This window comes from Stegodyphus dumicola, chromosome X2 (assembly GCF_044657685.1).
Source record: "Stegodyphus dumicola isolate Sdum_Otavi_A_Nest chromosome X2, ASM4465768v1".
NCBI classification, from domain to species: domain Eukaryota; kingdom Metazoa; phylum Arthropoda; class Arachnida; order Araneae; family Eresidae; genus Stegodyphus; species Stegodyphus dumicola.
Window position 1 is genome coordinate 50177288 of NC_140781.1, and position 24311 is coordinate 50201598.

General features: G+C 36.3%; 1 long non-coding RNA gene across 1 annotated transcript in view; it reads left to right on the forward strand.

Annotated features, from left to right (window-relative positions):
- Positions 1-3117: 3117 nt before the first annotated feature.
- The window catches only part of LOC146992747 (uncharacterized), a 28335-nt gene continuing 7141 nt past the window's right edge, over positions 3118-24311 (forward strand). The window contains exon 1 of the long non-coding RNA XR_015039100.1: positions 3118-3404. This is a non-coding gene — a long non-coding RNA (uncharacterized LOC146992747). The remainder of the gene's footprint in view (positions 3405-24311) is intronic.

A 24311-nucleotide genomic window follows, 5' to 3' on the forward strand; every position in this document is an offset into this window, starting at 1 on the left:
TTATAATTAAAAAGTACCGGTACTTACGTATTATCGCAACCAGGTCAAAATTCGCATAAATTGCGAAATTTGGCTACCCTACTTACGGTAACCCTACATGTTATACGTAGTTTTGTAAAAAGAGCATGTGGAGATTCACAAAATTTTCCTGCATTTTCGTGCAAATTTTTGTAATTTATGAGAAAATAGCAGTGTACATGGATAAAGTGAACAGTGTGCGTAATGCCATTTTTGTGCAATTCTGGGATTTTTTTTAAGTAAAAATAAGTCGACGTGTACATGGTTATGGCGAATACGGTTTTTAATCAGTGCTAAAAGCAATAGCCAAAAGATTTCCGCCGAAAAAATAATTCTGCAACTTATTCAAATTCGAAACCGGAAGGGTTTAATTGCTATTTTATATTTTAAAAGAAAATAATATAAAAAAACTGTATTAAAAATTATCTGTAATTAATAAATGTACATTTTCTTTCTATTCATACTTTTTTACTCAAACTTACAAATAGCGTCAACCTGGTTGCGATAATACGTAAGTACCAAAGTACCTTAAGATATTAGATTGAATGTTGAAACGTCATTATGAGAAAGAAAAAAAATTGGCTTTTGCTTCAATAGGATTGCATGTAAAATCATAAATGTAAATCAAAATTGTATTAAAATTAATATGTTTATGAATTTTGTTATGAAATCTCACATATCTTTTTAATATTTAAGCAGTATAAATCAATCTAATTAATTTAAGCAATACAAATTAATGTAGTAGTATGTGGTGTACAAAGAGTTTAAATATTTTTAAAAGAAAAAAAAAAGAAGAGTGTCTAAATTAATTGAATACTAAGCATCTGTAAAAAATATCCATGTTGGCATATAGAATGATATAGATGATATATTGTAATATCAGTGAGTCGTAGAAACTTATTCAAGTTTGAAGTTTATTTTTGTGGACCTCGCATCAGAGTCTACAATAATAATGTTCCATTATTAATATTTAAAAAATTCAAATGACAACTTATTGCAGATGTGAAATGATAATTTCAACTGGCTAATCAGTATCTTAATACTATCGTAATGACTCTCAGGATTTTTCATTGCTTAATATTGTGATTTTTAATGAGATGTATTAAGAGTGTATTTTTAATCAGATTTTCTTTCATACGAATTTTTTGGAGCATGATATGATGCTCATTGGGATTGATTGCATAGTTATGATCTTGCTTTTTTTAAGAGAATTTGAAATATATTTTTGAATATTCTGTGTAATGTTTTTGCCATAAAACATCTTTAGAATGAACCTTTTTTCCAATATGTAGACTAAACTTCAGATATACTTTTAATATATTAATGTATTAATAAGATTTATGTATTTCACTTAATGTCCACATGTGTATTTATTATTAAAAAGCATCTTAGGATCTCTGATTGAATCTTGAAAAATCTTTATGGGAATGAAGAAAAGAGAGTTCATTTTGCTTCAATATTATTGCACCGAAAAATAATTATAAAGCAATATTTTATTATATTAGAATTAATGAATTGATATTAATTTTATTATGAAATACTATATATGTTTGTTTAGTATTCAAGCAGTATAAATCAGTCTTCATAATTTAAGCAATATAAAATCATCTGAGAGCCTTAACATATTTTTTCATTTTATTACAAAATGAAAACATCTCATGTTTAGTTCATTACATATGTTATATTTTCATTGATATTAACATACCGTATAATTTTTATAAATAACTTTGTGTCCATTTTATTTCTGTATAAAAGTTCAGATATGTTTCAGTTTATTTAAATCAGCTCTGCTATATTTACAATATCACTCGAATCTTATTTTTATTTTCTGTTTGATAAATCGGTAGAACAGTATTTAGTATTTAAATATCCATCATTACGATGTAACATAGTACGTTATTATTCCTAAAATTCGAAATATTAGTTGTAAAAATTAATTTAACTTGACTTGAGTTTGAAATAAAACGCTGCGTACTACATAAATGAATCAGTCGGCTGCGTCTACCGAGGAACGATCGCCTTCGATTGTGACGTCACAAATCGGTGCAGCAGGCCTGTAGATATCTAGTTGGCCTTGGGCGAACGTAGTTCGCAAACGTCAGGCACCTGCGCGGCAGCGGTATTCCGGGCTAACTATGTTGACGATTTTCAATCCGAGAATAGAAGAGGGAGAACATTAGGTTGAAAACTCGTAGGGAAAAGCAATTATAGAGTTTCCGAAGTAGATATCACGACAAGCGCCTGGCCCCAGCCACCACCCCAAGCTCTTATTGGACACGACTTCTGATGCCACACAGTGACGAAAAAAATTCTCCGCGGCATTATTTTGCGCCAAAAGCTTTAGCTCAAGGTCATTTTAGCGCTGAAACAGGCGAAGCGCTGGCCGACGATAGAATAATTTGCCATATTTGGGAAAAAATTACAAAAATAAAAAGCAGCTTCAGAAATATATTGTTAATATACATAGTATTAGAAAAAACGTGCAAATCGATGTGCAGGCGATAACCGTTTAGCAGTATTTTTGTCATTGGATGAATATCGTTTGACAATAAACATTTTTTATAAGATAAAAATTGAATTAAAATAAAAAGTGATCACTTTTTATAAGTATAAAACACTTTTACAATAACACTTTTTATAAGATATAAAAGTTAAGAAACAAAACAATAATGCATAAGAAAACAGCATGATAATTCCAATTGACAAAGTCAAATAAACGATATTATTAGTGCTTTAAAAATATCTTATCACTTTATCTTATTTTTAACCATAAATGAAGAGAAATTAATGCCTAGAATTAGAAAGAAAAAAATTAATCTGACTACGAGCAATTTTAATACCAAACAATCTCTATATAACAAACAATAAATGAAAGGAAGGTTATTTAGTTAACAAACAATTAATTTTTATAAAGCAATAACTAGCTTTTACATTTATATCACTTTTAAAAACACTTTTCTGCAAAATAAACCGCTAATTCATGAAAACTGCGGCAGACATTATTTACACAGTAAGTGTTACAACTCGAACGCGAAATGAGCGAAAGTTTCTCTTCAGCCAGTGGCAACGGGGAGTCGAAAAACGAACTTGGAAGAGAACGGTCGCTCACTCGGTTTTCTCTCGATAGAATTTGATACGAAGGGGGATAATCCCCATCTTTTGATTTGAAATTAATCTCGAATATGTATATATTGTAATATAAAAGATGTGTGTAAATAAAAGTCATTAAGACTTAATTGAAGTAGTGATTTGAATCGAATATAGAAATCGAAAGCTCTCCCAAATAGAACTATGGATTATAGATATGACATATTTTAGTGGTGCCTTCACCAAGGGACTTTTGGATTAGAATTTCGAAGATTAGCAGATGGATTACCTGTAAACAGGTAAGCAATTCCTTTTTCTTTGAAAATTTGGAAAAAACTGAGTTTCAATATTGTGATTAGTAAATTTTAAACATGGAAGCTTTAGACAAACTGAAGCAGAAACGTACGAATGAACAGAGTAGCGTTACGAAATTAATTACAAAAATAGAAGCTTTGTTATCAGAAAATATCGAAAACACAAACATTGAGGAATTGCAGGAGATGAATGAAACAATTCTCGAAAGAGAAAACACGTTGAAAATGTTGAATTCACAAATCGAAACTCAGTTAAAAGATGCCAAAGAATTTGAAAAAGATATTACTGCAAGTGATAAATACAATGAACAAATTATGTCTACAAAGTTTAGAATTAAAATAAGATTAAATAAATGTAATGAAAATTTGTCTGTGAAAAATGCATCAGATGCAAATTCTTTGAACACTTCCGTTTCTGAAATAAATGTATCGTCATCGGCTATGAAATTGCCAAAGTTAAATATTCCAAAATTCTTAGGAGATGCAGGAAAATTGTTAGAATTTTTTAACAGTTTAAAAGCATTAAGCAAGATTGAAAAATTCGTATACTTGAAATCATTATTGATAGGGCAAGCATATAATGTCATTGAAGGATTTCAATTAACCGAACACAATTACGATTCGTGCTTAGAACTTTTAAAAGAACGCTTTGGAAAACCAGAGAAAATTATAAAATCACATATGAATAATCTTTTGGACATAGAACCAGTTAAAAATTTTTCTAACTTAAATGCACTAAGAAGATTACACGACGCTTGTGAAATAAACATTCGAAGCTTAAGTAATTTAGGAGTAACTTCAGGTTCGTACGGACACTTGTTAAATCCGATATTATTGAAATTATTGCCTCATGATTTGATTCTCGAATATCACCGAAAGCGTGATCCAAAAGAGGAATCTGATGTTACAGGTTTAATTGCTTTTTTGAAAAACGAAATTGAATGCCGCGAACAAACGTACGCAGTTAACAAACCGGAACCGAAATTCGTTCCATTGAACGGAAAGAATAAACACTTCGACAAGCACAAAAGTAATTATAAATACACAAACAATAAGTTTAACTCTAAAGTTAATCCCTCGTCGACGGCAGAATTATTAGCTCCCGTAAAAGAAGAAAACTGTATTTTTTGCAAAAATAACACACATAATAGTGAAAAGTGTAATATGAGTGTAAATGAAAAACGAAATGTATTGCGATTAGAAGCTCGATGTTATGTTTGTCTGTCTCAAGGTCATCGATTTTCTGATTGTTCTGAGAAAAACTCTTGTGTATACCGCCACAAAAAACATAATGCAACCCTTTGTTACAAAAATGAGAAAAAACCCAAAGCATCGCAATCAAAAGGTGTAATAATAATAATAATATTTATTCTTAGCCTGCCTCGCCTCTCATTGGGCACTACAGGTCATTCGTTATTAATTAATTAATTACAAAGCAAATTAAATTTATAAATACAATTTGATGTTGGTTTTTCCAACTTACATTGAATAGTTATATTAGTGAAAACAAGTTTGAATAGGAATTTGAATATATATATGAAAAAGTGAGTTAATTACATATTTATATAAGACATGCTGCCTTTTACATATCGTCAGGTTTTAACCTGGTATGACTTGTATGATGGTTGTGATACTTCTTTGGCGAAATGAAGCAACTCCAATGATGGAACACAGCAATAACTTTTATTTAACACTAAAAAAATGGCGACATACAAACAAGAAGAGAAAACATATTCTAACATTTGAAAATAAATTACATTCTTCGTGCGAGAGTCGCACGTGGCACTCGAGTCTGGTTTCAAATATTGCCATTCACAAATACCTTAATGTTCATCTATTTAAATTATTTAAACTGCAAGATTTTAATACTATTTAAAGCTGTTACAACCTCTTCCCCAACGGAGAGACTTTTTCCGAAGGGAAAAGTTCTGTAAAATTTGACAGTTTAATAAGCTCGGCTTGCTCATTTGCTTAAAGAGAAAAGGTAACTTCTCTGATAAGTTTCCAAACTTCAGGCCAAAATTTTTCAGTTTAAACAAATAATTTTACACCACATTTAAATAGGAAAAAAATGGACAGTGTTCAAATTAGTCTTCCTTTTTTTTTTTTTTGGCGGTGCCTAGATCGCAGGCGGTGCATGTTGGATCAGTTCCTCGGCTATAATTCACAACAAAGCCTTTCCTCAGTTCATTTGTGCCTTTCGGATAATATTCAATTTTCTTTTGTTTTCAACAATTGTTTTCTTCGTATATTAGTAGCGGCTATGCTATTAAATCGAAAGCCGAAAGATGATGATAATGTTGCATTGCAAAATGATTCTCAATATTAATTTCTTTATCGTTTTTCAAATTTTCGTGAAAATCTTCCACGTTTAATTCCGGTGATTTAACTTCTTCTTCAAAGATATCTTTGGATGCTTTATTTGCTTCCTTCGTCGGTTCCAAGATCTTCTCTTCAGCTATTTTTCTTTTCCTTTGAGCTCTACTAGAGACGGCATTAAAATGGTATCACTAAGTTTACGTTCAAATGATAAACTAATAAAATAAGTCAGTTCAGTGTTAACAGGAAGTAATAACCTGATATCACTAATATTATGTTCAGTGATGAACTAATAAAATAAGACAATTCAATATCAACAGGAAGTTACGTTCAGTGATGAACTAATAAAATAAGGCAATTCAATATCCACAGGAAGTTATAATCTGGTATCGCTAATATTGCGTTCAGTGATGAACTAATAACATAAAGCAATTCAAAATTAACAGGAAGTAATAATCTGGTATCACTAATATTGCGTTCAATGATGAACTAATAAAATAAAGCAATTCAATATCAACAGGAAGTTACGTTCAGTGATGAACTAATAAAATAAGGCAATTTAATATCAACAGGAAGTAATAATCTGGTATCACTAATATTACGTTCAGTGATTAACTAATAAAATAAAAATACGCACGATTATTCGATCTCGCCGGTGCCTCCAAAATAATTAAGACTGTGATACTTCTTTGGCGAAATGAAGCAACTCCAATGATGGAACACAGCAATAACTTTTATTTAACACTAAAAAAATGGCGACATACAAACAAGAAGAGAAAACATATTCTAACATTTAAAAATAAATTACATTCTTCGTGCGAGAGTCGCACGTGGCACTCGAATCTGGTTTCAAATATTGCCATTCACAAATACCTTAATGTTCATCTATTTAAATTATTTAAACTGCAAGATTTTAATACTATTTAAAGCTGTTACATGGTCTTGTTGTCTTTGACGAAGCTGACAATCTGTCTTACTTCCTGGAGACCATAGAAATCCGTTAGGTAACCTCTGAGACCTTTACTTTGGAGTAGGGCGGTGTTGGCTGGAGATCTAAGCGACTTGGTGAGTGGGAATGAAGTGATGTAATGGACGGCATCTGCTGTGCTGGCGGGTGATCCACAACTGCACTTGACGTGTAAATGTAGAAACCTCTCTAAATATTGGGGGAACCTTCCATGATTGGAAAGGGCCTGAACCGTGTAGTGGTTCGAGTAAACTCTTGACAGCCTGACGATCGGGAAGATTGCGAAGGTGTATCTTCCGATGTCCCCTTGTTCCCACCTTTCTTGCCATTGTGACATGAAAGCCTCTTCGATGTGATGCTTGGCTGCTCTCGTGGAGATCGGAGGGGAGATATCTAAGTCTTGGCGAGATGTGGCTGCCTTTGCGAGAGTGTCTGTCCGTTCGTTCCCTCTTGTCCCTTGATGACCTCTTACCCAGTGAAGGGTGACTTGCTTTGTATTACTCAGAGTAGAGACAAGCTCTTTTAGAGATTGAATATGCGCTGGAATCTTGCCTGTCTTATTCATACTCTGTAGGACGCTCATACTGTCTGTGTAGATAGAGATCTTGTTAAAATCTGAACTGCTTGCCCAGAGGGCTGCTTTCCTAAGTGCTAGGGATTCCGCTTGAAAAACTGTGGCATGATCGCTGAATCTGAAGTGATCTTGAAAAATTTCTTGACTATTGTGGAAAACTGCGAAAGCAGCGCCTACTCTTGTGTCGTCTTTAGACCCGTCGGTAAAGATCTCTAAACCCTGATCGGACGGGGGATGTTTGTCCCATCGGAAATCTCTGAGGGAGGCTGGATGTAGGGATGTTGTACTGAAGCATGGTTCTAAAAGTGCTTCCTCGAGGAGAATGGAACCCTCTAATCTCGCTGATTCTTTGAAGGGCAGAAGTCTGTATGTTACTCGCTCGAATTCCGCTTTGAGATCTAATGGGAGTGTGTCGGCTAGGATCTGGAGGGCGGCAGGGGAGGTGGTAGTAAAAGCTTTTGTAATCTTTAACAGGGCGATCCTCTGGATTTGTTGTAGTTTTTGTCTTTGTCTTACTGCGCCCTGCATCCATACGGGGCAGCCGTAGAGAATCATTCTTTCGACTCCCCTTAGGTACAGGTCTTTAATTAGTCTACCTTTTAAGTTCCATTTGGACTCTATTATTCGGTTTAAAGTATTTATTATCTTGCAAGTCTTGTTCCTTATATCTGATAGGTGAGGAACCCACGTTAGTTTGCTATCCAATAGGAAACCGAGGTATCTGAGAGTGCCCTGGTTCTTTAATGTTTGGCCGTGCCATTTTATCCTGAGGGGACTGTTAATTATCTTGTTGCCCTTTGGAAAGATTATCATCTTAGTTTTATTTATGCTAAAATCTAGTTTATACTTTGAGCTCCACGCAGAAATGATGGAGAGAGCTTTCTCTGCTTTCCTTTCTATAATAAGTCTGTTACCCCCATTAATTACTAAGATGAAGTCGTCAGCATAAGCTTGAAGACTTGCTGTGTCTTCCAAATCTAATTCTAAAGCTGTATTAGCCATGATATTCCACAGGGTCGGGCCGATGTTAGACCCCTGTGGCGCTCCTCTTTGGTAAGTGTGTGTGATGTGAACACCGTCTCTTTGGTAAGTTATAACTCTATCGTGAAGATAGCTGCTTAGTAGCCTGTAGATATTCTTGGGGCATCTGAGTCTTATTAATTGTTCCTTTAGACCTGACCACCAGAGCCTGTTATAGGCCGAGGTGACGTCGAGAGCTATGACGCATGTGTGTAGCCCATTTGTTTTGTTCTCGTTGATGATCTTTTGTAGGTTCTCAAGGGCATCTATCGTGTTTTGACGTTTTCTAAATCCGTATTGTGCTTTGTGCAGTAGGTTATTTGAGTCTAAGTGATGTACTAGACGCTGTGTCAGAAGCTTATCAAGAACTTTGCCCCAAGCCGAGAGGAGGCAGATCGGCCTATAGGCGCTGGGGTCTTTGGGGTTCTTTCCTTCCTTTTTGAAGAGAACTAACTCTGCATTTTTCCATGCACGTGGAAAATATCCTGTATGAAGGCAGGCGTTGAATACTTGGGTTAAAAGATCCTGATTGGTTAGTCGCAATTCATCTACGAAGTCTATGTTAAGCCTGTCCAAACCTGGCGCTTTGCCTCTCTTTGTGCTTTCTATTGCTTTTCTTATCTCTATGTTCGTAAAGTCTACATCATGTGGAGTGTCTATGGGACTCGTTGCTTTCTGTCTTATTAGTCTCTGCTCATCCGTGTCATTGACGCTTGGATCGTCGGGAAAGTGGAAACTTAGAATTTCTTTTAATGTATCTTCGATGGTGGAAGTTAGGGTGCCGTCACCCTTTTGGATGGCACTTAGTTGGAGGGGACCTAATCTTTTGCCCTTGGCAATATCATAATAAGTGCCAAAGGGGGATGTGATCTGTAGGCTTTGCCAAAATGCGTCCCATGAAGCTCTTTTTGCTTTGAAAATTATTTTCTTATATTTAGCTTGTTCAATCTTATATTTAAGACGGAAATCTTTCCTTATTGAATCAGGAGCCCGGTGGTAACGGCGCTTTAGGGCTCGTAACTTCTTTCTCTGGATGTTTAATTCTTTTGTCCACCATGGATTGCTTCTGTGGTGTCGGATTTGGCCTACTTGCGATTTCTTTGTTGCGTCGCATGTCTCCTGAATGAGGACGGTGGTGTCTTCTATTTGTTTGTCTATGTCTTTTATATTTCTTAATCTGCTGTGGCTGTTATTTTGAAATTTACTTTTTATCGTGTGTCTGAATTCTAGCCAGTCCACCTGGGAGAGTTTCATTTTAAGATTTAAGTTATGCTCTTCTTCTATATTTGTTATTTCGTAGGTTATATAATTATGATCACTTAGGTTTCCTTCTTCTATAACTTTCCAATTTATGATTGCTAATTGATTATGTCTTTTGAGAAGTGTCAGGTCGATCCAGGAAGTCCCTCTGGCTCCTGAGAATGTTGGGGGCTTTCCGGATCGTTTATGATACTCATGTCCGTGGTAGCCAAGAAATCACATACCTTGAGTCCTCTTGGATCTGGGTGATTTGGGCTCCATATTGGATGTTTAGAATTAAAGTCCTCGCTGATGATGATGGGGATGTCTTTTTGATTCGCTATTTGACTTTCTAATGTGCTGAGAATTGGATCTATGTCTTGTGAAGGCGGACAATAGACCGATATCATAATGAATGGGGTACTCCCCTCTATCCTAATTACACATATTGACTCGTTGCTGTACTAATGCTGGGATTTTGCTATCTGTTAAGATAATTGCTGCTTTTGCCCTATTTTTTGCGTAATACTTCCTATAGTGTAGTGGAAAACCACGTATTTGGTCGTCTTTTGTGTAGGGCTCTTGAATGCATGCTATTTTTATATAACTATTTGTTTCTAAGTAGTCTCTTAAGTATGTAGTCGCACCCCTTGAGTGCTGAAGATTTATCTGAATTACTGTGAAATTATTCATAATTTATTCTTTGCTTATACCTTTGTAATTCCTTAATGAAGCATGCGCAATGTTTACTTCTACTGTTGTGGTTTGTTTCCAGTCCTGTTTCGAATTTTGTATTAACATTGTGGCAGTTAATGCATCTACGAGTTTGTCTGTTACACTCATTTTTGAAGTGCTCTTCTGTTCCGCATCTTGTGCACCGAGGATGTGCTGTACAGTTTTTTGCTGAATGGTTATAGCCTAAGCATTTTGTGCATTGAGAATCTTGAATGAATTCCCTGACACTATTCCTAGTCCACTGTATATTAATTTTCTTAGTCACCATTATTGCTTTGTAGCTGGTCGGGTCTATAGAGGCTACCCAGTTATTACCGAATCTGCCTTTCATATGGAAAAGTATTGCTATCTCAGCGTTTTCTATCCCTGGATTTTGAGTTAAGATTTTCTCTTTTATTAAGTCCTTATCAAGGTCTTTGTCTACGTTGTATATTACTATCTAGGATTGACTTTAATTGGTCTTTTAGTCTCTACAATCTCTATTAACTTAGAGTTTTCTTTTATCGCATCTTCTAGAATGTCTAGTTCCTTTTTCTTGTCTACTTTTATCAGAATCCCTCCTTTTCTTACTTTTCTAACTGCTTTGACCCCGACTTTAAGGCGTGCTGGGTTTATTTACTAACTACTTTTTCACGTACCTCTTCTGATGTCATGTCAGATTTGCGATAAACTATCGTGACGTATTCTTGGGTGTTTTGTGACAGGACTGGAAACAAACCACAATAGTAGAAGTAAACATTGCGCATGCTTCATTAAGGAATTACAAAGGTATAAGCAAAGAATAAATTATGAGTAGTTTCACAGTAATTCAGATAAATCTTCAGCAGTCAAGGGATGCGACTACATACTTAAGAGACTACTTAGAAACAAATAGTTATATAAAAATAGCATGCATTCTACACAAAAGACGGCCAAATACGTGGTTTTCCACTACACCACTACACTATAGGAAGTATTACGCAAAAAATAGGGCAAAAGCAGCAATTATCTTAACAGATAGCAAAATCCCAGCATTAGAACTGTACAGCAACGAGTCAATATGTGTAATTAGGATAGAGGGGAGTACCCCATTCATTATGATATCGGTCTATTGTCCGCCTTCACAAGACATAGATCCAATTCTCAGCACATTAGAAAGTCAAATAGCGAATCAAAAAGACATCCCCATCATCATCAGCGGGGACTTTAATTCTAAACATCCAATATGGAGCCCAAATCACCCAGATCCAAGAGGACTCAAGGTATGTGATTTCTTGGCTACCACGGACATGAGTATCTTAAACGATCCGGAAAGCCCCCAACATTCTCAGGAGCCAGAGGGACTTCCTGGATCGACCTGACACTTCTCAAAAGACATAATCAATTAGCAATCATAAATTGGAAAGTTATAGAAGAAGCAAACCTAAGTGATCATAATTATATAACCTACGAAATAACAAATATAGAAGAAGAGCATAACTTAAATCCTAAAATGAAACTCTCCCAGGTGGACTGGCTAGAATTCAGACACACGATAAAAAGTAAATTTATATGACAGCGCTAGTCAACGCTCGTATATTCAGAAACGTCTGTCTAAAGAACTAGGATTAAAAGTCGTGGGAAGGGAAGAAATAATGATTCATACTTTCGGATCTCAAGTGCCTACCAAACAGAACTGTGCGCGAGTAGAAGTAAAAATAAAAAACATTTTCGATAATTAGGAATTAATTATTCAGGTTTTAGAGACTGATGAAATATCGAGTGCTGAGCTAGACTATCCTCCGCAAAATATTAAGGAGTTTTTAAAAGATAGGGGAATAATTTTAGCGGATGTTGATCACGAATCTTTAGATAACAACAACGTATCTTTACTCGTTGGAGCTGATAATTATTGGAAATTAGTAAAAGACAAAATTGAACGTTTGAACTCATCATTAGTTACAATGGAAACCAAAATGGGTTGGATTTTAATGGGAAAACTATTTGATCGTATTGAAAATGGTGAAAATGTAACTAATGCCTTCGCAGTGACTTCTTTATTAATTCACACATCGAAGATTGAAAATTTGTGGAAATTAGATTTATTGGGGATTTAAGACCCTGTTGAAACAAAATGTAGAAAGGAAATGGAAATTGCCGCATTGAATCATTTTAACGAAACTGTTACCTTTAAAGGGCGAAGGTATGAGGTTCAGTTGCCTTGGGTAACAGAAAAGGACTGTTTAAGTCAAAATTTCGATATTGCTAGACAGCGTTTAAACAGTACGACACACCGGTTGATACAAAAAGGCAAATTCGAGGATTACGAAAATGTTTTCACAGATTGGTTAAATGAAGGAATTATAGAAGAAGTCCCTGAACACGAAATGAATAATCAGTGTCACTATTTACCACATAAAGGGGTATTCAAAGAAACTTCGACCACGAAATTGCGACCAGTATTTGATGCTTCCTGTAAAGACAAAAATTCGCGCTCACTTAATGATTGCCTAGAAAAGGGTCCAAATTTGATGGAACAAATTATTCCTAGAATTTTAAGATTTCGCAAGAATAGAATAGGAGTTACTTCAGACATAAGAAAGGCTTTTTTGCAAATGTCAGTGAATAAGAGTGATCGAGATTTCTTACGATTTTTATGATGGAAAGACTTTGACAAGAAGGAACTTAGAGTTTTTAGACATAAACGCGTTGTTTTTGGATTGAATTGCAGTCCCTTTTTATTGGCTGCTGTATTAAGCCATCACATTGATCTAAAATCGTCTAAATACCCTGAAACAGCGAAAAATTTAAAAGAATCATTCTACGTAGATAATTGCATCACATCTGTTCCTGATGAAGAAACACTTACGCGATTCATCGAGGAATCGAAACAGATATTAGATTCTGAGTCATTCGATTGAGAGGGTGGGAGCACACTTCTCTTTTGAAATCTGAAGACAGTATAGAACCTACTCCTGTATTGGGAATTTTATGAGATAAGGAAGATGATAGCCTTTTCTGTGAGATGAAGACTGCTACTTACAAACCAGTGAATCTTACTAGAAGAAATATATTGTCTGCGGTACATTGCATTTTCGACCCCATGGGTTTTCTCTGCCCTATAAAGCTAACACCCAAACTACTCATACAAAAGACGTGGTTATTAAAAATTGGTTGGGATACAAATATACCCGAAGACTTAGGAAAAGAGTTCTATTCGTGGATTGACGATTTGTCACTTTTATCCAGTATTAGAATTCCAAGGGCTTTAGATATAAACGGAAATGAAAGTCTTAGTCTTCATACGTTCTGTGACGCAAGTAAACAAGCCTATGGATGTGTGAGTTATTTAAGAAAAGAAACAAGTGAAAATGTATCGGTGTATTTTCTTCTAGCTAAAAGCAGAGGGAGTTCATTAAGAAAAATGACCATAAATCGTCTAAAATTAATATCCTGCTGTATAGGAATCAGACTCGCAGCTCTTGCTATACAAACACTCAAATTAGACAACGTTCTAAGGGACTATTGGACAGATTCGAGTACTGCTCTTTCTTGGATCCAAAGAGACGACCATTGGACGCCATTTGTCGCAAATAGAGTAAAAGAGATACGAAAATTGTCATCGGAATCTGAATGGCGTCACATTCCAGGAAATTCGAATCCAGCAGATATACCATCACGAGGGTGTTCAATTAAGAGTTTTGTGAAATCTCGCTGGTGGCAAGGGCCAGAATGGCTTATGAAGAACGAGGAAGAGTGGCCAACTAGTGAAGTAATTGATACCGAAGACTGTGAACTTGAAAATTCTGATAAAAACATTCAGTTTAGTAGATATGGCAGAAAAATTGGGAAACCAAACAACTTTAATTAGTTTAATTTTGTTTTCAATACAACTATTATTTGTTTTCTTTATTTCTTTCTTTGAATTTAAATTTTGTATACAATTTGATTTTCCAGTTTAGTGAATTAATCTCTTTGCTAGTATTTTTCAGAAAAGAATTTTTTGCCTGTTGTTTTAAGAATGTAAGTTTGCAGAATATTAAGTAAGTTTAAAATATTCAAGGTATTTGTTACGCCTAGATGAAATTGTTGATTTTGGTAAGATTTAAATTACTCATCTTATATTCGTATTTCAATTTTCATTTCAGAATTGTTTTGATTTTTTCATACTTTGTCAAAAATCAAAAGGTGGGAGAAATGTTACAACTCGAACGTGAAATGAGCGAAAGTTTCTCTTCAGCCAGGGGCAACGGGGAGTCGAAAAAAGAACTTGGAAGAGAGCGGTCGCTCACTTGGTTTTCTCTCGATAGAATTTGATACGAAGGGGGGATAATCCCCATCTTTTGATTTGAAATTAATCTCGAATATGTATATATTGTTATATAAAAGATGTGTGTAAATAAAAGTCATTAAGACTTAATTGAAGTAGTGATTTGAATCGAATATAGAAATCGAAAGCTCTCCCAAATAGAACTATGAATTATAGATATGACAGTAAGAGTTAAATGCTATTTCTTGACATTGCTGACGAAGCAATGTCAAGAAATAGCATTAACAATTTATATAAAAAGTGCCAACATATTTTCTTATATTGTTAGGTTCGTTTTAATTGCAAATATTCTGTTACATCGCACAAATTCACATTAACACAGGACATAACCAAATCCAAAGTAGTTGTAAGTTCCCCTTGACATAACTCAAACGAAACAGATAATGGTATCTTTTCAGTATGACGTCATAAACGGCAACCAATAAAAACAGGGGTGGGGGCTGGGGCCAGGCGCTTGTGATATCACGTCGATCAGGAACAGTGTAGGAAGTGGAAAAAGTTCTCAATGAAATCTCAAATTAGGCTGGGAAATGCAAGTAAGATGAGGAAGCAAAAATTAAGGAGTGCAAAAATACCCAGCAGTCTTAACCAAAGCAAGAGATGGTACCAAAAGTTAAACAGTTAAATATAAACAATTAAATACAGACAATTACATATTTTTTAAACATTCAATTACATATTTTTATAAATGTATTATAGAGTTAATTTTTGAGAGATTTACTAAGATTAGCACAAAATAAGCTACATAGGAAGTAAAGTTAATTTAAAGCGTTTATTTCCTCCATAACAGAGTAGAGGATGTTAGATTTAGTACCTAAGTCATTTGCAGCCTGCATAATAGGCAGTTTACTTTTAAAAATTTGCATGACCTTGTGTAGGTTGGTTTCAAATGCTCTTTGAAATTCAGATAGAATTTTCATTAGTTCCAATAATTCCATCAGATTACTGCCATTTGGCAAACTACTGGAGTTCATGCCGTTTCTACCGTTGGTGAAATTTGTAGAAAAATTTAAGCCCATAGCAGGAGGTTCCGAAGAGGAATTGGCATTTTGTTCTTCATTACCTGATTTTAAAGTCTGAGCATAACCCACACCATTGCGGCGAACAGAAGAGGGCTTCTTAGGTCTCTTAAGGCTAGGAAAATTTTCACAGCCCCCATACGAGGCTAGGTGACCGTCTTTTCTGCAGTTGCAGCACTTAGGGACGTCTAAGCGTCCTTTATCGCAGGCCTGAGTCTTATGACGTCCAGCGCATTTCACGCATCGTGGGGAAACATGACAATTCTCCGAGGAGTGGTGCTATTTCTGGCAGTTAAAGCACTGCGGAACTAGGAATTTCAAAACATATTTTTTCCACCGTAATTGAAAATAGACACAGGTCAGTCAGTTTATGGATTCGATCGATTACTTCATTTTTAAATAACTGTACTTGAAATAAGGGCATGGGGGCCCGAGTCCTATTTTTTGTCAGCTGCACTACATTGTGAACCTTGAATCCTTGGTTAACTAACTCATCTTTGATTTCGGAGACCTCCATATCAGAAGGTAGCCCTCTCTGTAGAAGCTTAATAGACTTTTCATGCCTAAAATTGACTAGAAGATGACCGATACCTTTTTCGAGACAGTATTTACTCAGAGTCCTATGATCATTATCAGTGCGGGGTAAAACACTTAGAAATTCACCATTCAGACGGAATAAAAACTTGACATCAGGTAGTTTAGCGGCTGAGTCCTTACAAAAATCATTAAACTTAAAGTTTGCTTCAGGCCTAACCATTATGGGGGAGGGGGAATTACACGTTGAACAAGCGTGCTGTTGAGAACCACTTGCATTTACATTTATATTACAAATATTATTAGATGAAATATTTGCAGATATATTTGAGTTTGAATTAGCTACATCATTATTTTCAGGCTGAGAATTGGTATTGCTGGACTTATCAGGTTCAATGTTTCTTCTAACCTTCTTCGGAAACATACAAGGACCTGACTAAGAACAGAGAGCTTACTAAAGCTATGTTCACTAATTGTAGTAAGTAGACACGATACAGACGAAGGGTATACAAAACCCTTTATTTTTCTTTATATACAATGACTTCCGTACTTCGGAATACACTGACCCTCCACTCGGGGTCTAACTTAAAAGATATCAAAATAAAACTAAACTCTAATTTAACTTTAGAATAAGATTGGCCTTATAATAACAGAAAGCGTATGTAGCACAGAGACTGTGAACACTACAATACGTTTAATTTATCAAGAGGATTAAAACCTCTGGCCTGGAAGGCAAATAGCAACTGCGTAACTTCTAAGGTAAGCGGCCTGCTTCGAACTCACTGCTTCCTCTCTTTCGCTTGGCAAAAAGGCCACACTTAAATACTTGGCGTTCGCCAGACAAACTTTGCATAAAATCCTTCACGCTTATAATTCTGGCCGGAAGTAGAAAATAAGAAGTGATAGTAAAGATTTAAAATAAAATAAACGTTAGTAAAACTTAAGATCCTTACATACTTCCCGCCAGAGTTAATTAGTTTGAAACTGAGGTCTAAAACGACCTTGTTGAAAACTTTTAGCTCTAGAATCTAACGCGAGGCCAACCTTTTACAATTATAACTTCGCTAGAAACTAGAAAATTTAAAAGAAAGAAATTTGTTACAATAGCAGCTCCCAGGATATACAACAATCTTTTTTTTTCCATCTGTACTGCATCTAACCATGAGCTTTATTCAATTCTGGTTCCTTCCAGAGATCTGGAAGGAAAACTAGTTTAATGAAATGTTACACAATGACATTGCAAATAACATATAGAATATACTTCTCTTAACATTCTTATTTCATTCGTGACTATTTTAATTATCTCTCCCCGTGCTCTCTGACATGTGTTGTAAAAGAACACCAAACACGAATGTGTTTCTGTCTACGTGTGCCACACTTCCTCCTACAATCAAAACACTAACGTGTTAAAATTCAACATAACGAGACCTCTTAACACACCCTACTTTCAACTCTAACCCTGAGGTACTATTCTAAAAGTGGCTAACTCTAAAGTGTAGCGTCAGAGAGCCTAACTACATCATTCAACCTTTACCACATATTCGCCATGATTTAATCTTTACAGTCACACGAATAACAAATTTTTAACATTACTTTCACTTTTACCATATCACGGTATTTCTTAACATTTAAAATAACAGTTCACATGTATATAAGAACATATCAACATGCCGTTAATTTTACACATTTGAAAACATACATTAGTAGTACATTGTTAACTTCTATTCTTTTCAAAGCAAGTGCCAATTCTTTCTACATTGAAATAATACTACATTTCAAAAAGTCTTTCAGACTAAAACTTCTCTCTTGCTAGAATGTTTTAAATAAAATTTATACAATAGCTTTTTACAAAAATTTAAGTTTACACAACGCTATTATACATCAACTTTAGTTTTACGCGCGAGTAATTGAAAACATAATAAGAAAATCGGTCACAACTCATTTCTCGCCCTTTTGGCGATAAAGGTAGACCTCGCATGAGGTAAAACTTCTTGAAATCTGCCACTTGCAGTAAGAATGAAAGATTAACTTAAGTTTGCAAAGTAACATAAAATTTTACTTATCTTTGTAATATTCGGACATCCTTTTCTGGGCCCAGTCTTTAAAGGTACTGCAGATATTAGCCTGGTTTATCCTCCTTCTTGTACGGGCTCGCCCTTCAGTGCTTTCCTCTGGAAGCTTCCGTTTTTCACCAGTACGGCCACCCTTGAACACCTTCCTTTTCTCCTCTGCTTGTGGTCTTGGCCGTTTGAAGGCAGCTGGTCTTGGCGGAACCGGGAAACTTCTGTCGTGATCCTGCTTGGACCTCGTTGTTGGCCGTTCAAATTTTTCTTGTACTTTTTCCTCCGCCGCTGATGGCCCTTCCGCAGTTCGGCGACTTTTGCTGCGGAGAGTTCTGTCGGATGAGTCGATCTTCCGTTTTAAAGCCGGGTTATAGTTGCCGTCATTTCTCCTGGTCCTCTTCACATACGTCGTCCTTCTCCCTTCTTCATTCTGGGGGTGTTCGTGAACTCTGTTTGCTGGACGGTGGAACGGCTTCTTTTTCTTTTTACCTTCAATTTTTCCGCGGGGCAATTTTCTTTTCACTTGCTTCTGTCTCTCATTGGCTTGCCCTTGTACTTGTCGTTTTCCCACCTCTGGAACTTGTACCTGCGGTGTCTGCCGTGCCGGATCCTGCAAAAGATCTGAAAAGATTTGCATTTTATTACGATCGAAGTAGGGCTTAATTTGATCAATATTTGCGGAACAGGTTTCACCATTTCTGGCCTTTAACACTACAACAGCGTGAGTTATTTTTTCTATAACATATGGTCCTTCAAATCGTGGAAAAAATTTGGCAGTTTTATCTTCTGGTGCTAAAGAAAGTGAATGCTTAATTTTTAAAACTTCATCCCCTACTTTATAAGTTACTCCCCGTCGTTTCAAGTCATAATACAGTTTTTGTTTTCTTTGTGCTACTTCAGTATTCTTCTTTGCTTCCTTAATTAGTTTTTCTATATCGCCCATTTTAAATTCTGTGGCTCTTTGTTGCACATAAAATAATTTATCTAACGGTGTTATAATCTTTCTGCCTAGAAATAACTCAGCAGGAGTTTTGCCCGTTGTATTATGTTTTGCGGTCCTAAGGGCGAAAGCAAATTCATTGACATAGTTATCCTAGCTTTTATGAAAATTTTTAACATAACTACGGATAATTTTTACTATATTTCTGTTGACCCGTTCCGCTATATTTGATTGCGGCCGATACGGGACCATTTTTAAATGACGTATGCCCAGTTTTTGGCACATGTCTTCAAATATATTACTTACAAATTGAGGACCATTATCCGACTTTTAGGGGCGCCCCGTATTTTAAAATATATTTATTTAAAATAGAATCAGTAACTAATTTCGCGGAGGCTCGTTTTAAGGGAACAATTTCGGTCCATTTACTAAAATGATCAACCATAACAAGGAGATAGCGACTTTTATTTAACTGACTTTTTGGGAAAGGGCCCAATAAATCGATGCCAATTATTTCATTTGGAAACTCGGATTTAATACTATTTAGAAACCCGGCCGGGCGGAAATTAATATAATTAACGGCTTGACATGTTGGGCAGGACTGGACATACGCCCTTGTTAACTTTTGCAGTTCAGGAAAGTAGACTGCCTCGCGTACGCGTTGGATAGTTTTTCGAATACCAGCATGAGAAGCTAAAGGGCTGTCATGGAGCTCATGCAGGATATTTAATCTAAGACTAGCTGGGATAACAGGTCGAAATTCGTTGTTGGAATTCGTAGTTTTTGTATAAAATAATAGACCATCTATTAGTTCGTAATGGGCCGCCCTATTTCTTATCGCCACAATATCTTGGTGGCTAAAATTTTCAGGATCCTTCAAATACTCATAAATACTTCCAAACTCAGGATACTTACCCATTTCGGTTATTACAGTTTCTCGGGAATTTATTGTACACGCTGTAAGCATTGCAACTTTTACCGTATTACCCTGTTCGTCTAATTTAATTCGTGATAGGGCATCTGCTACGATATTTTCCTTTCCGGGGGTATGCTTGATTACCAGATTATATTCTTGCAGCTTGAGTGCCCATCTTATTAACCTTGGGGATAAATTTTTCCCTGAGTACAATCTAGTTACCGCCGCATGCTCAGAATATACTGTTATCGGCGCCTTTCCAAAATAGACTCGGAACTTTTGCACTGCTAACAGAACTGCAAGTGCCTCTCTCTCGGTCGCGGAATAGTTTCTTTGTGTTTGATTTAAAGTTCGGCTAAAAAATGCCACGGGCTGCTGATTTTGCGAAAGTACCGCTCCTACCGCATAATCCGAAGCATCCGCTGAAATTTCTAAATTTTCATCCTTTTCAGGAAATTTCAACACAGGGGCTTGCGTTAATGCTTGTTTTAATTTTTCGAAAGCACTATTGGCTTCGGCCGTCCACGAGAATCTTGCCTTTTTCCTTTTTAATTTTAACAATGGCTCAGCGATAGCCGCAAAATCTTTTATAAAGGACCTATAATATGAACAAAGTCCTAGAAAAGAAGAGAGCTTCTTTGCCGTGTTTGGAGTCGGATACTTTTGTACAGCGATTATTTTTGATTCATCTGTCTCGATCCCTTTTTGCGATATTTTGTAACCTAAATATTTTAATTCAGGGGCTGCAAATTTGCACTTTTCGACATTAACTTTTAGACCGGCCTCATTTAATAAAGAAAACACCTGTCTTCAATCCTGTACATGTTGGTCTAGATTATCACTAGTAATAATGATATCGTCTAAATAGATAAATGTGGACTTTCCAAGAACAGGTCTTAACACAATGTCCATGCATCGCTGAAATGTTGCTGGGGCCCCAGAAAGGCCAAACGGCATACGCAAAAATGCATAAGTGCCAGACTTGGTTATAAAAGCAGTCTTAGGCACGTCCTCAGGCCTGACCCCTATTTGAAAATAACCATTTGTTAAGTCTAAAGTCGTCATAAATTTGGTTGATTTTATGTTCCTTAAAATTTCTTCTATGATCGGTAACGGATATACCGGATATTTCGTTATGGAATTTAATTTACGGTAATCAATAGCGAATCTCCACCTTTTTGGATGCTCCAAAGGATAATCATTATTTTTCTTACATAAAACCACCGGGCTAGCATAACTACTTGAGATGGGCGTTATGATCTTTTTACGTAGCATATCGGTAATATGCCATTCTATAATTTTTTCCTTATTCTTATCATACCGGTATGGTTTTTGACGAACTGGCAATGCATCTCCGGTGTCAATACTATGGTTAGTAACCTGAGTAAATCCTGGAATATCACTAAATAAGGAAGCAAATTCACTTACCACTTGTCGGATTCTATCTTGCTCGTCATTAGGCAGGTGGTCGAGATTTAACCTTGGCGGTTCAACCTTTTCTACACGCACTGGTTTCATCGTCAGCTTAAGAGACGCTTCATTAAAATCCAGTGTAGCTTGTACGTCTGAAAGAAAGTCTATTCCTAGTATTAAGTGTGCTTGCAAATTCTTTACTATAAAAAACATCACCTTTACTTGTTCGTCCTTGATACGGATGTACAAAGGTACTTTACCTACGCACTTACATTGTTCTCCTTGCGCCGCTAATACTGTTGTATTATCCGCATTATATATGCGGTATTTGCGAAAATACTTTCTAAAAAAGACTTCTGCCACACAGGAACACTGCGCGCCGGTATCCAGGAGTGCGGTGGCCGGGATATTATTTACCAAGACTTCAATCTTCGGAAGAGTTAAATTTTTCACCATTATTGTATTTAACTTGTAGGAAGAGGGGTTTTCGTGGCCTTCGGATTTCCGCACCCTCTCGTCAGCAGAAATCCGTTTTAGTTTAAATTATTTTTCCTTTCCGTGCTTTCCTTCTTTTTCCACTGGCCTTGAGACTTTTTTCCTGGGTTGCTATTGAACTGTCGACGTTCGCCGGCTGTTTTTGAATGCTCGGGTTTCCTTGCCCACTGATTCGCTTTTTCTCCGTAGCCGTATGCTTGAGTTTGCTGTAGTCTTGGCGTACCAAATTGGTTTCGCTGTTGATATTGGCGTCTTCTTTCGACGTCCGCCGTTCTTCTACTTTCAAACTGGATTGCTAGCTCAAATAATTTTTCCAGTGTAGTCGGATTTCTCAATTCAATAAAGTCTTGCACTTGGGGTAGTAACCTCGGCAAAATCACTTGAATTATTTCAGGATCCGGACGGTTTCCATACAAGAGCTTGAAAACGTGAATTTTTCTTAAAATAAAGCTCGAGAGGTTTTCGATTCTTTGTTGATATATGCTAAAAAGTTCCGTTTGTAATTTCGCACGATCCCTTACAACAGGGAAGGCTTTTAGTAGGGCAGTCTTGAAATTTTCATAAGTATAGGTGGGACTTCCTGCTTGATCCAAGAGACTTCTGCCGATACATTTGAACCAGTTAAGCGCTTGGCCCCTCAAAGCGCTGGTAGCTAAGGTAACTTTTTGAAACTCGTGCACGGGGTAGAGCATGAAGTGGTCATCCAATTTTTCCAAAAAACTGGTTACCGGTGAGTTTCCATTAAATGTTGCTTCTGGTTTCATCGAAGCGCGCATGGTCTGGACGATGTACCCAAATCCTTCCAGGGCGGCAGCTGGCATTTCTGGATTCTGAGCCGCTTCTGCAGGCAGCACAGGTTCTTCTTGAAACTCTGGCAGGGTTATTCTTCTTCGTTGGGCGCCACTATCAGGTTCAATGTTCCGCCTTACTTTCTTTGGGAACATGCAAAGACCCTGACTCGGAACAGGGAGCTTACTAAAACTATGTTCAATAAATGTGGGAAGTAAACAAGATAGACAGGAAGGGTATACGAAACCCTTTATATTTCACTCTTTACAATAATTTCCGTACTTCGGAATACAGAGACCAACCACTTGTGGTCTGAACGTAAGAATATAAAAATATGTAACTAAACTCTAACTTAACTTTTGAATAATAAACAAGGGCCTACATGGAAGATTGGCCGTATATTAACTGGCATTTCTGGATTCTGAGCCGTTTCTGCAGGCAGCACAGGTTCTTCTTGAAACTCGGCCATGGTTATTCTTCTTCGTTGGGCGCCACTATCAGGTTCAATGTTTCTTCTAACCTTCTTCGGAAACATACAAGGACCTGACTAAGAACAGAGAGCTTACTAAAGCTATGTTCACTAATTGTAGTAAGTAGACAGGATACAGACGAAGGGTATACAAAACCCTTTATTTTTCTTTATATACAATGACTTCCGTACTTCGGAATACAATGACCCTCCACTCGGGGTCTAACGTAAAAGATATCAAAATAAAACTAAACTCTAATTTAACTTTAGAATAATACACGTGTAAGATTGGCCTTATAATAACAGGAAGCGTATGTAGCACAGAGACTGTGAACACTACAATACGTTTAATTTATCAAGAGGATTAAAACCTCTGGCCTGGATGGCAAATAGCAACTGCGTAACTTCTAAGGTAAGCGGCCTGCTTCGAACTCACTGCTTCCTCTCTTTCGCTTGGCAAAAAGGCCACACTTAAATACTTGGCGTTCGCCAGACAAACTTTGCATAAAATCCTTCACGCTTATAATTCTGGCCGGAAGTAGAAAATAAGAAGTGATAGTAAAGATTTAAAATAAAATAAACGTTAGTAAAACTTAAGATCCTTACAGACTTATACTGTTATCAACAATGTTTGCATGACTTAATACTTCAAATTTATTACATATAGTTGCACAAAATTTCGACTTAGCTTTAGGAGCTCTAGCAGTTTTATTAGGTTTCTTAAACATATTATCATTTTCAGAAAGATCAGAGTCACTTACATTATTTTTTCTCTCAGATGTGTTGCACGGTCCAGGACCACGTGCAACAGAATTAGGCTTAACACTTACGGTACCATCATTAGAGCTATCAGAGGTTAATTTGGAACGACCTGCTAGGTATAAATTGCACTTACATCTAATTCGGAGATTTGTCTGTTGAACAGCTTTATTCCATCAAGAAATCCCATCGTGAAATTGTCCGGTTCAGTACATTCCCTTTTAGCCCACCTTTCATGCAGAGTACTTTTCACAATATCGCGTTGATGCTTTAGTTAAACGATTTTTGCTTGTGCAACATCATAGTCAAAATTCTCTAAACACAAGCAGAACTCCAGTCTGCAATTACGCATT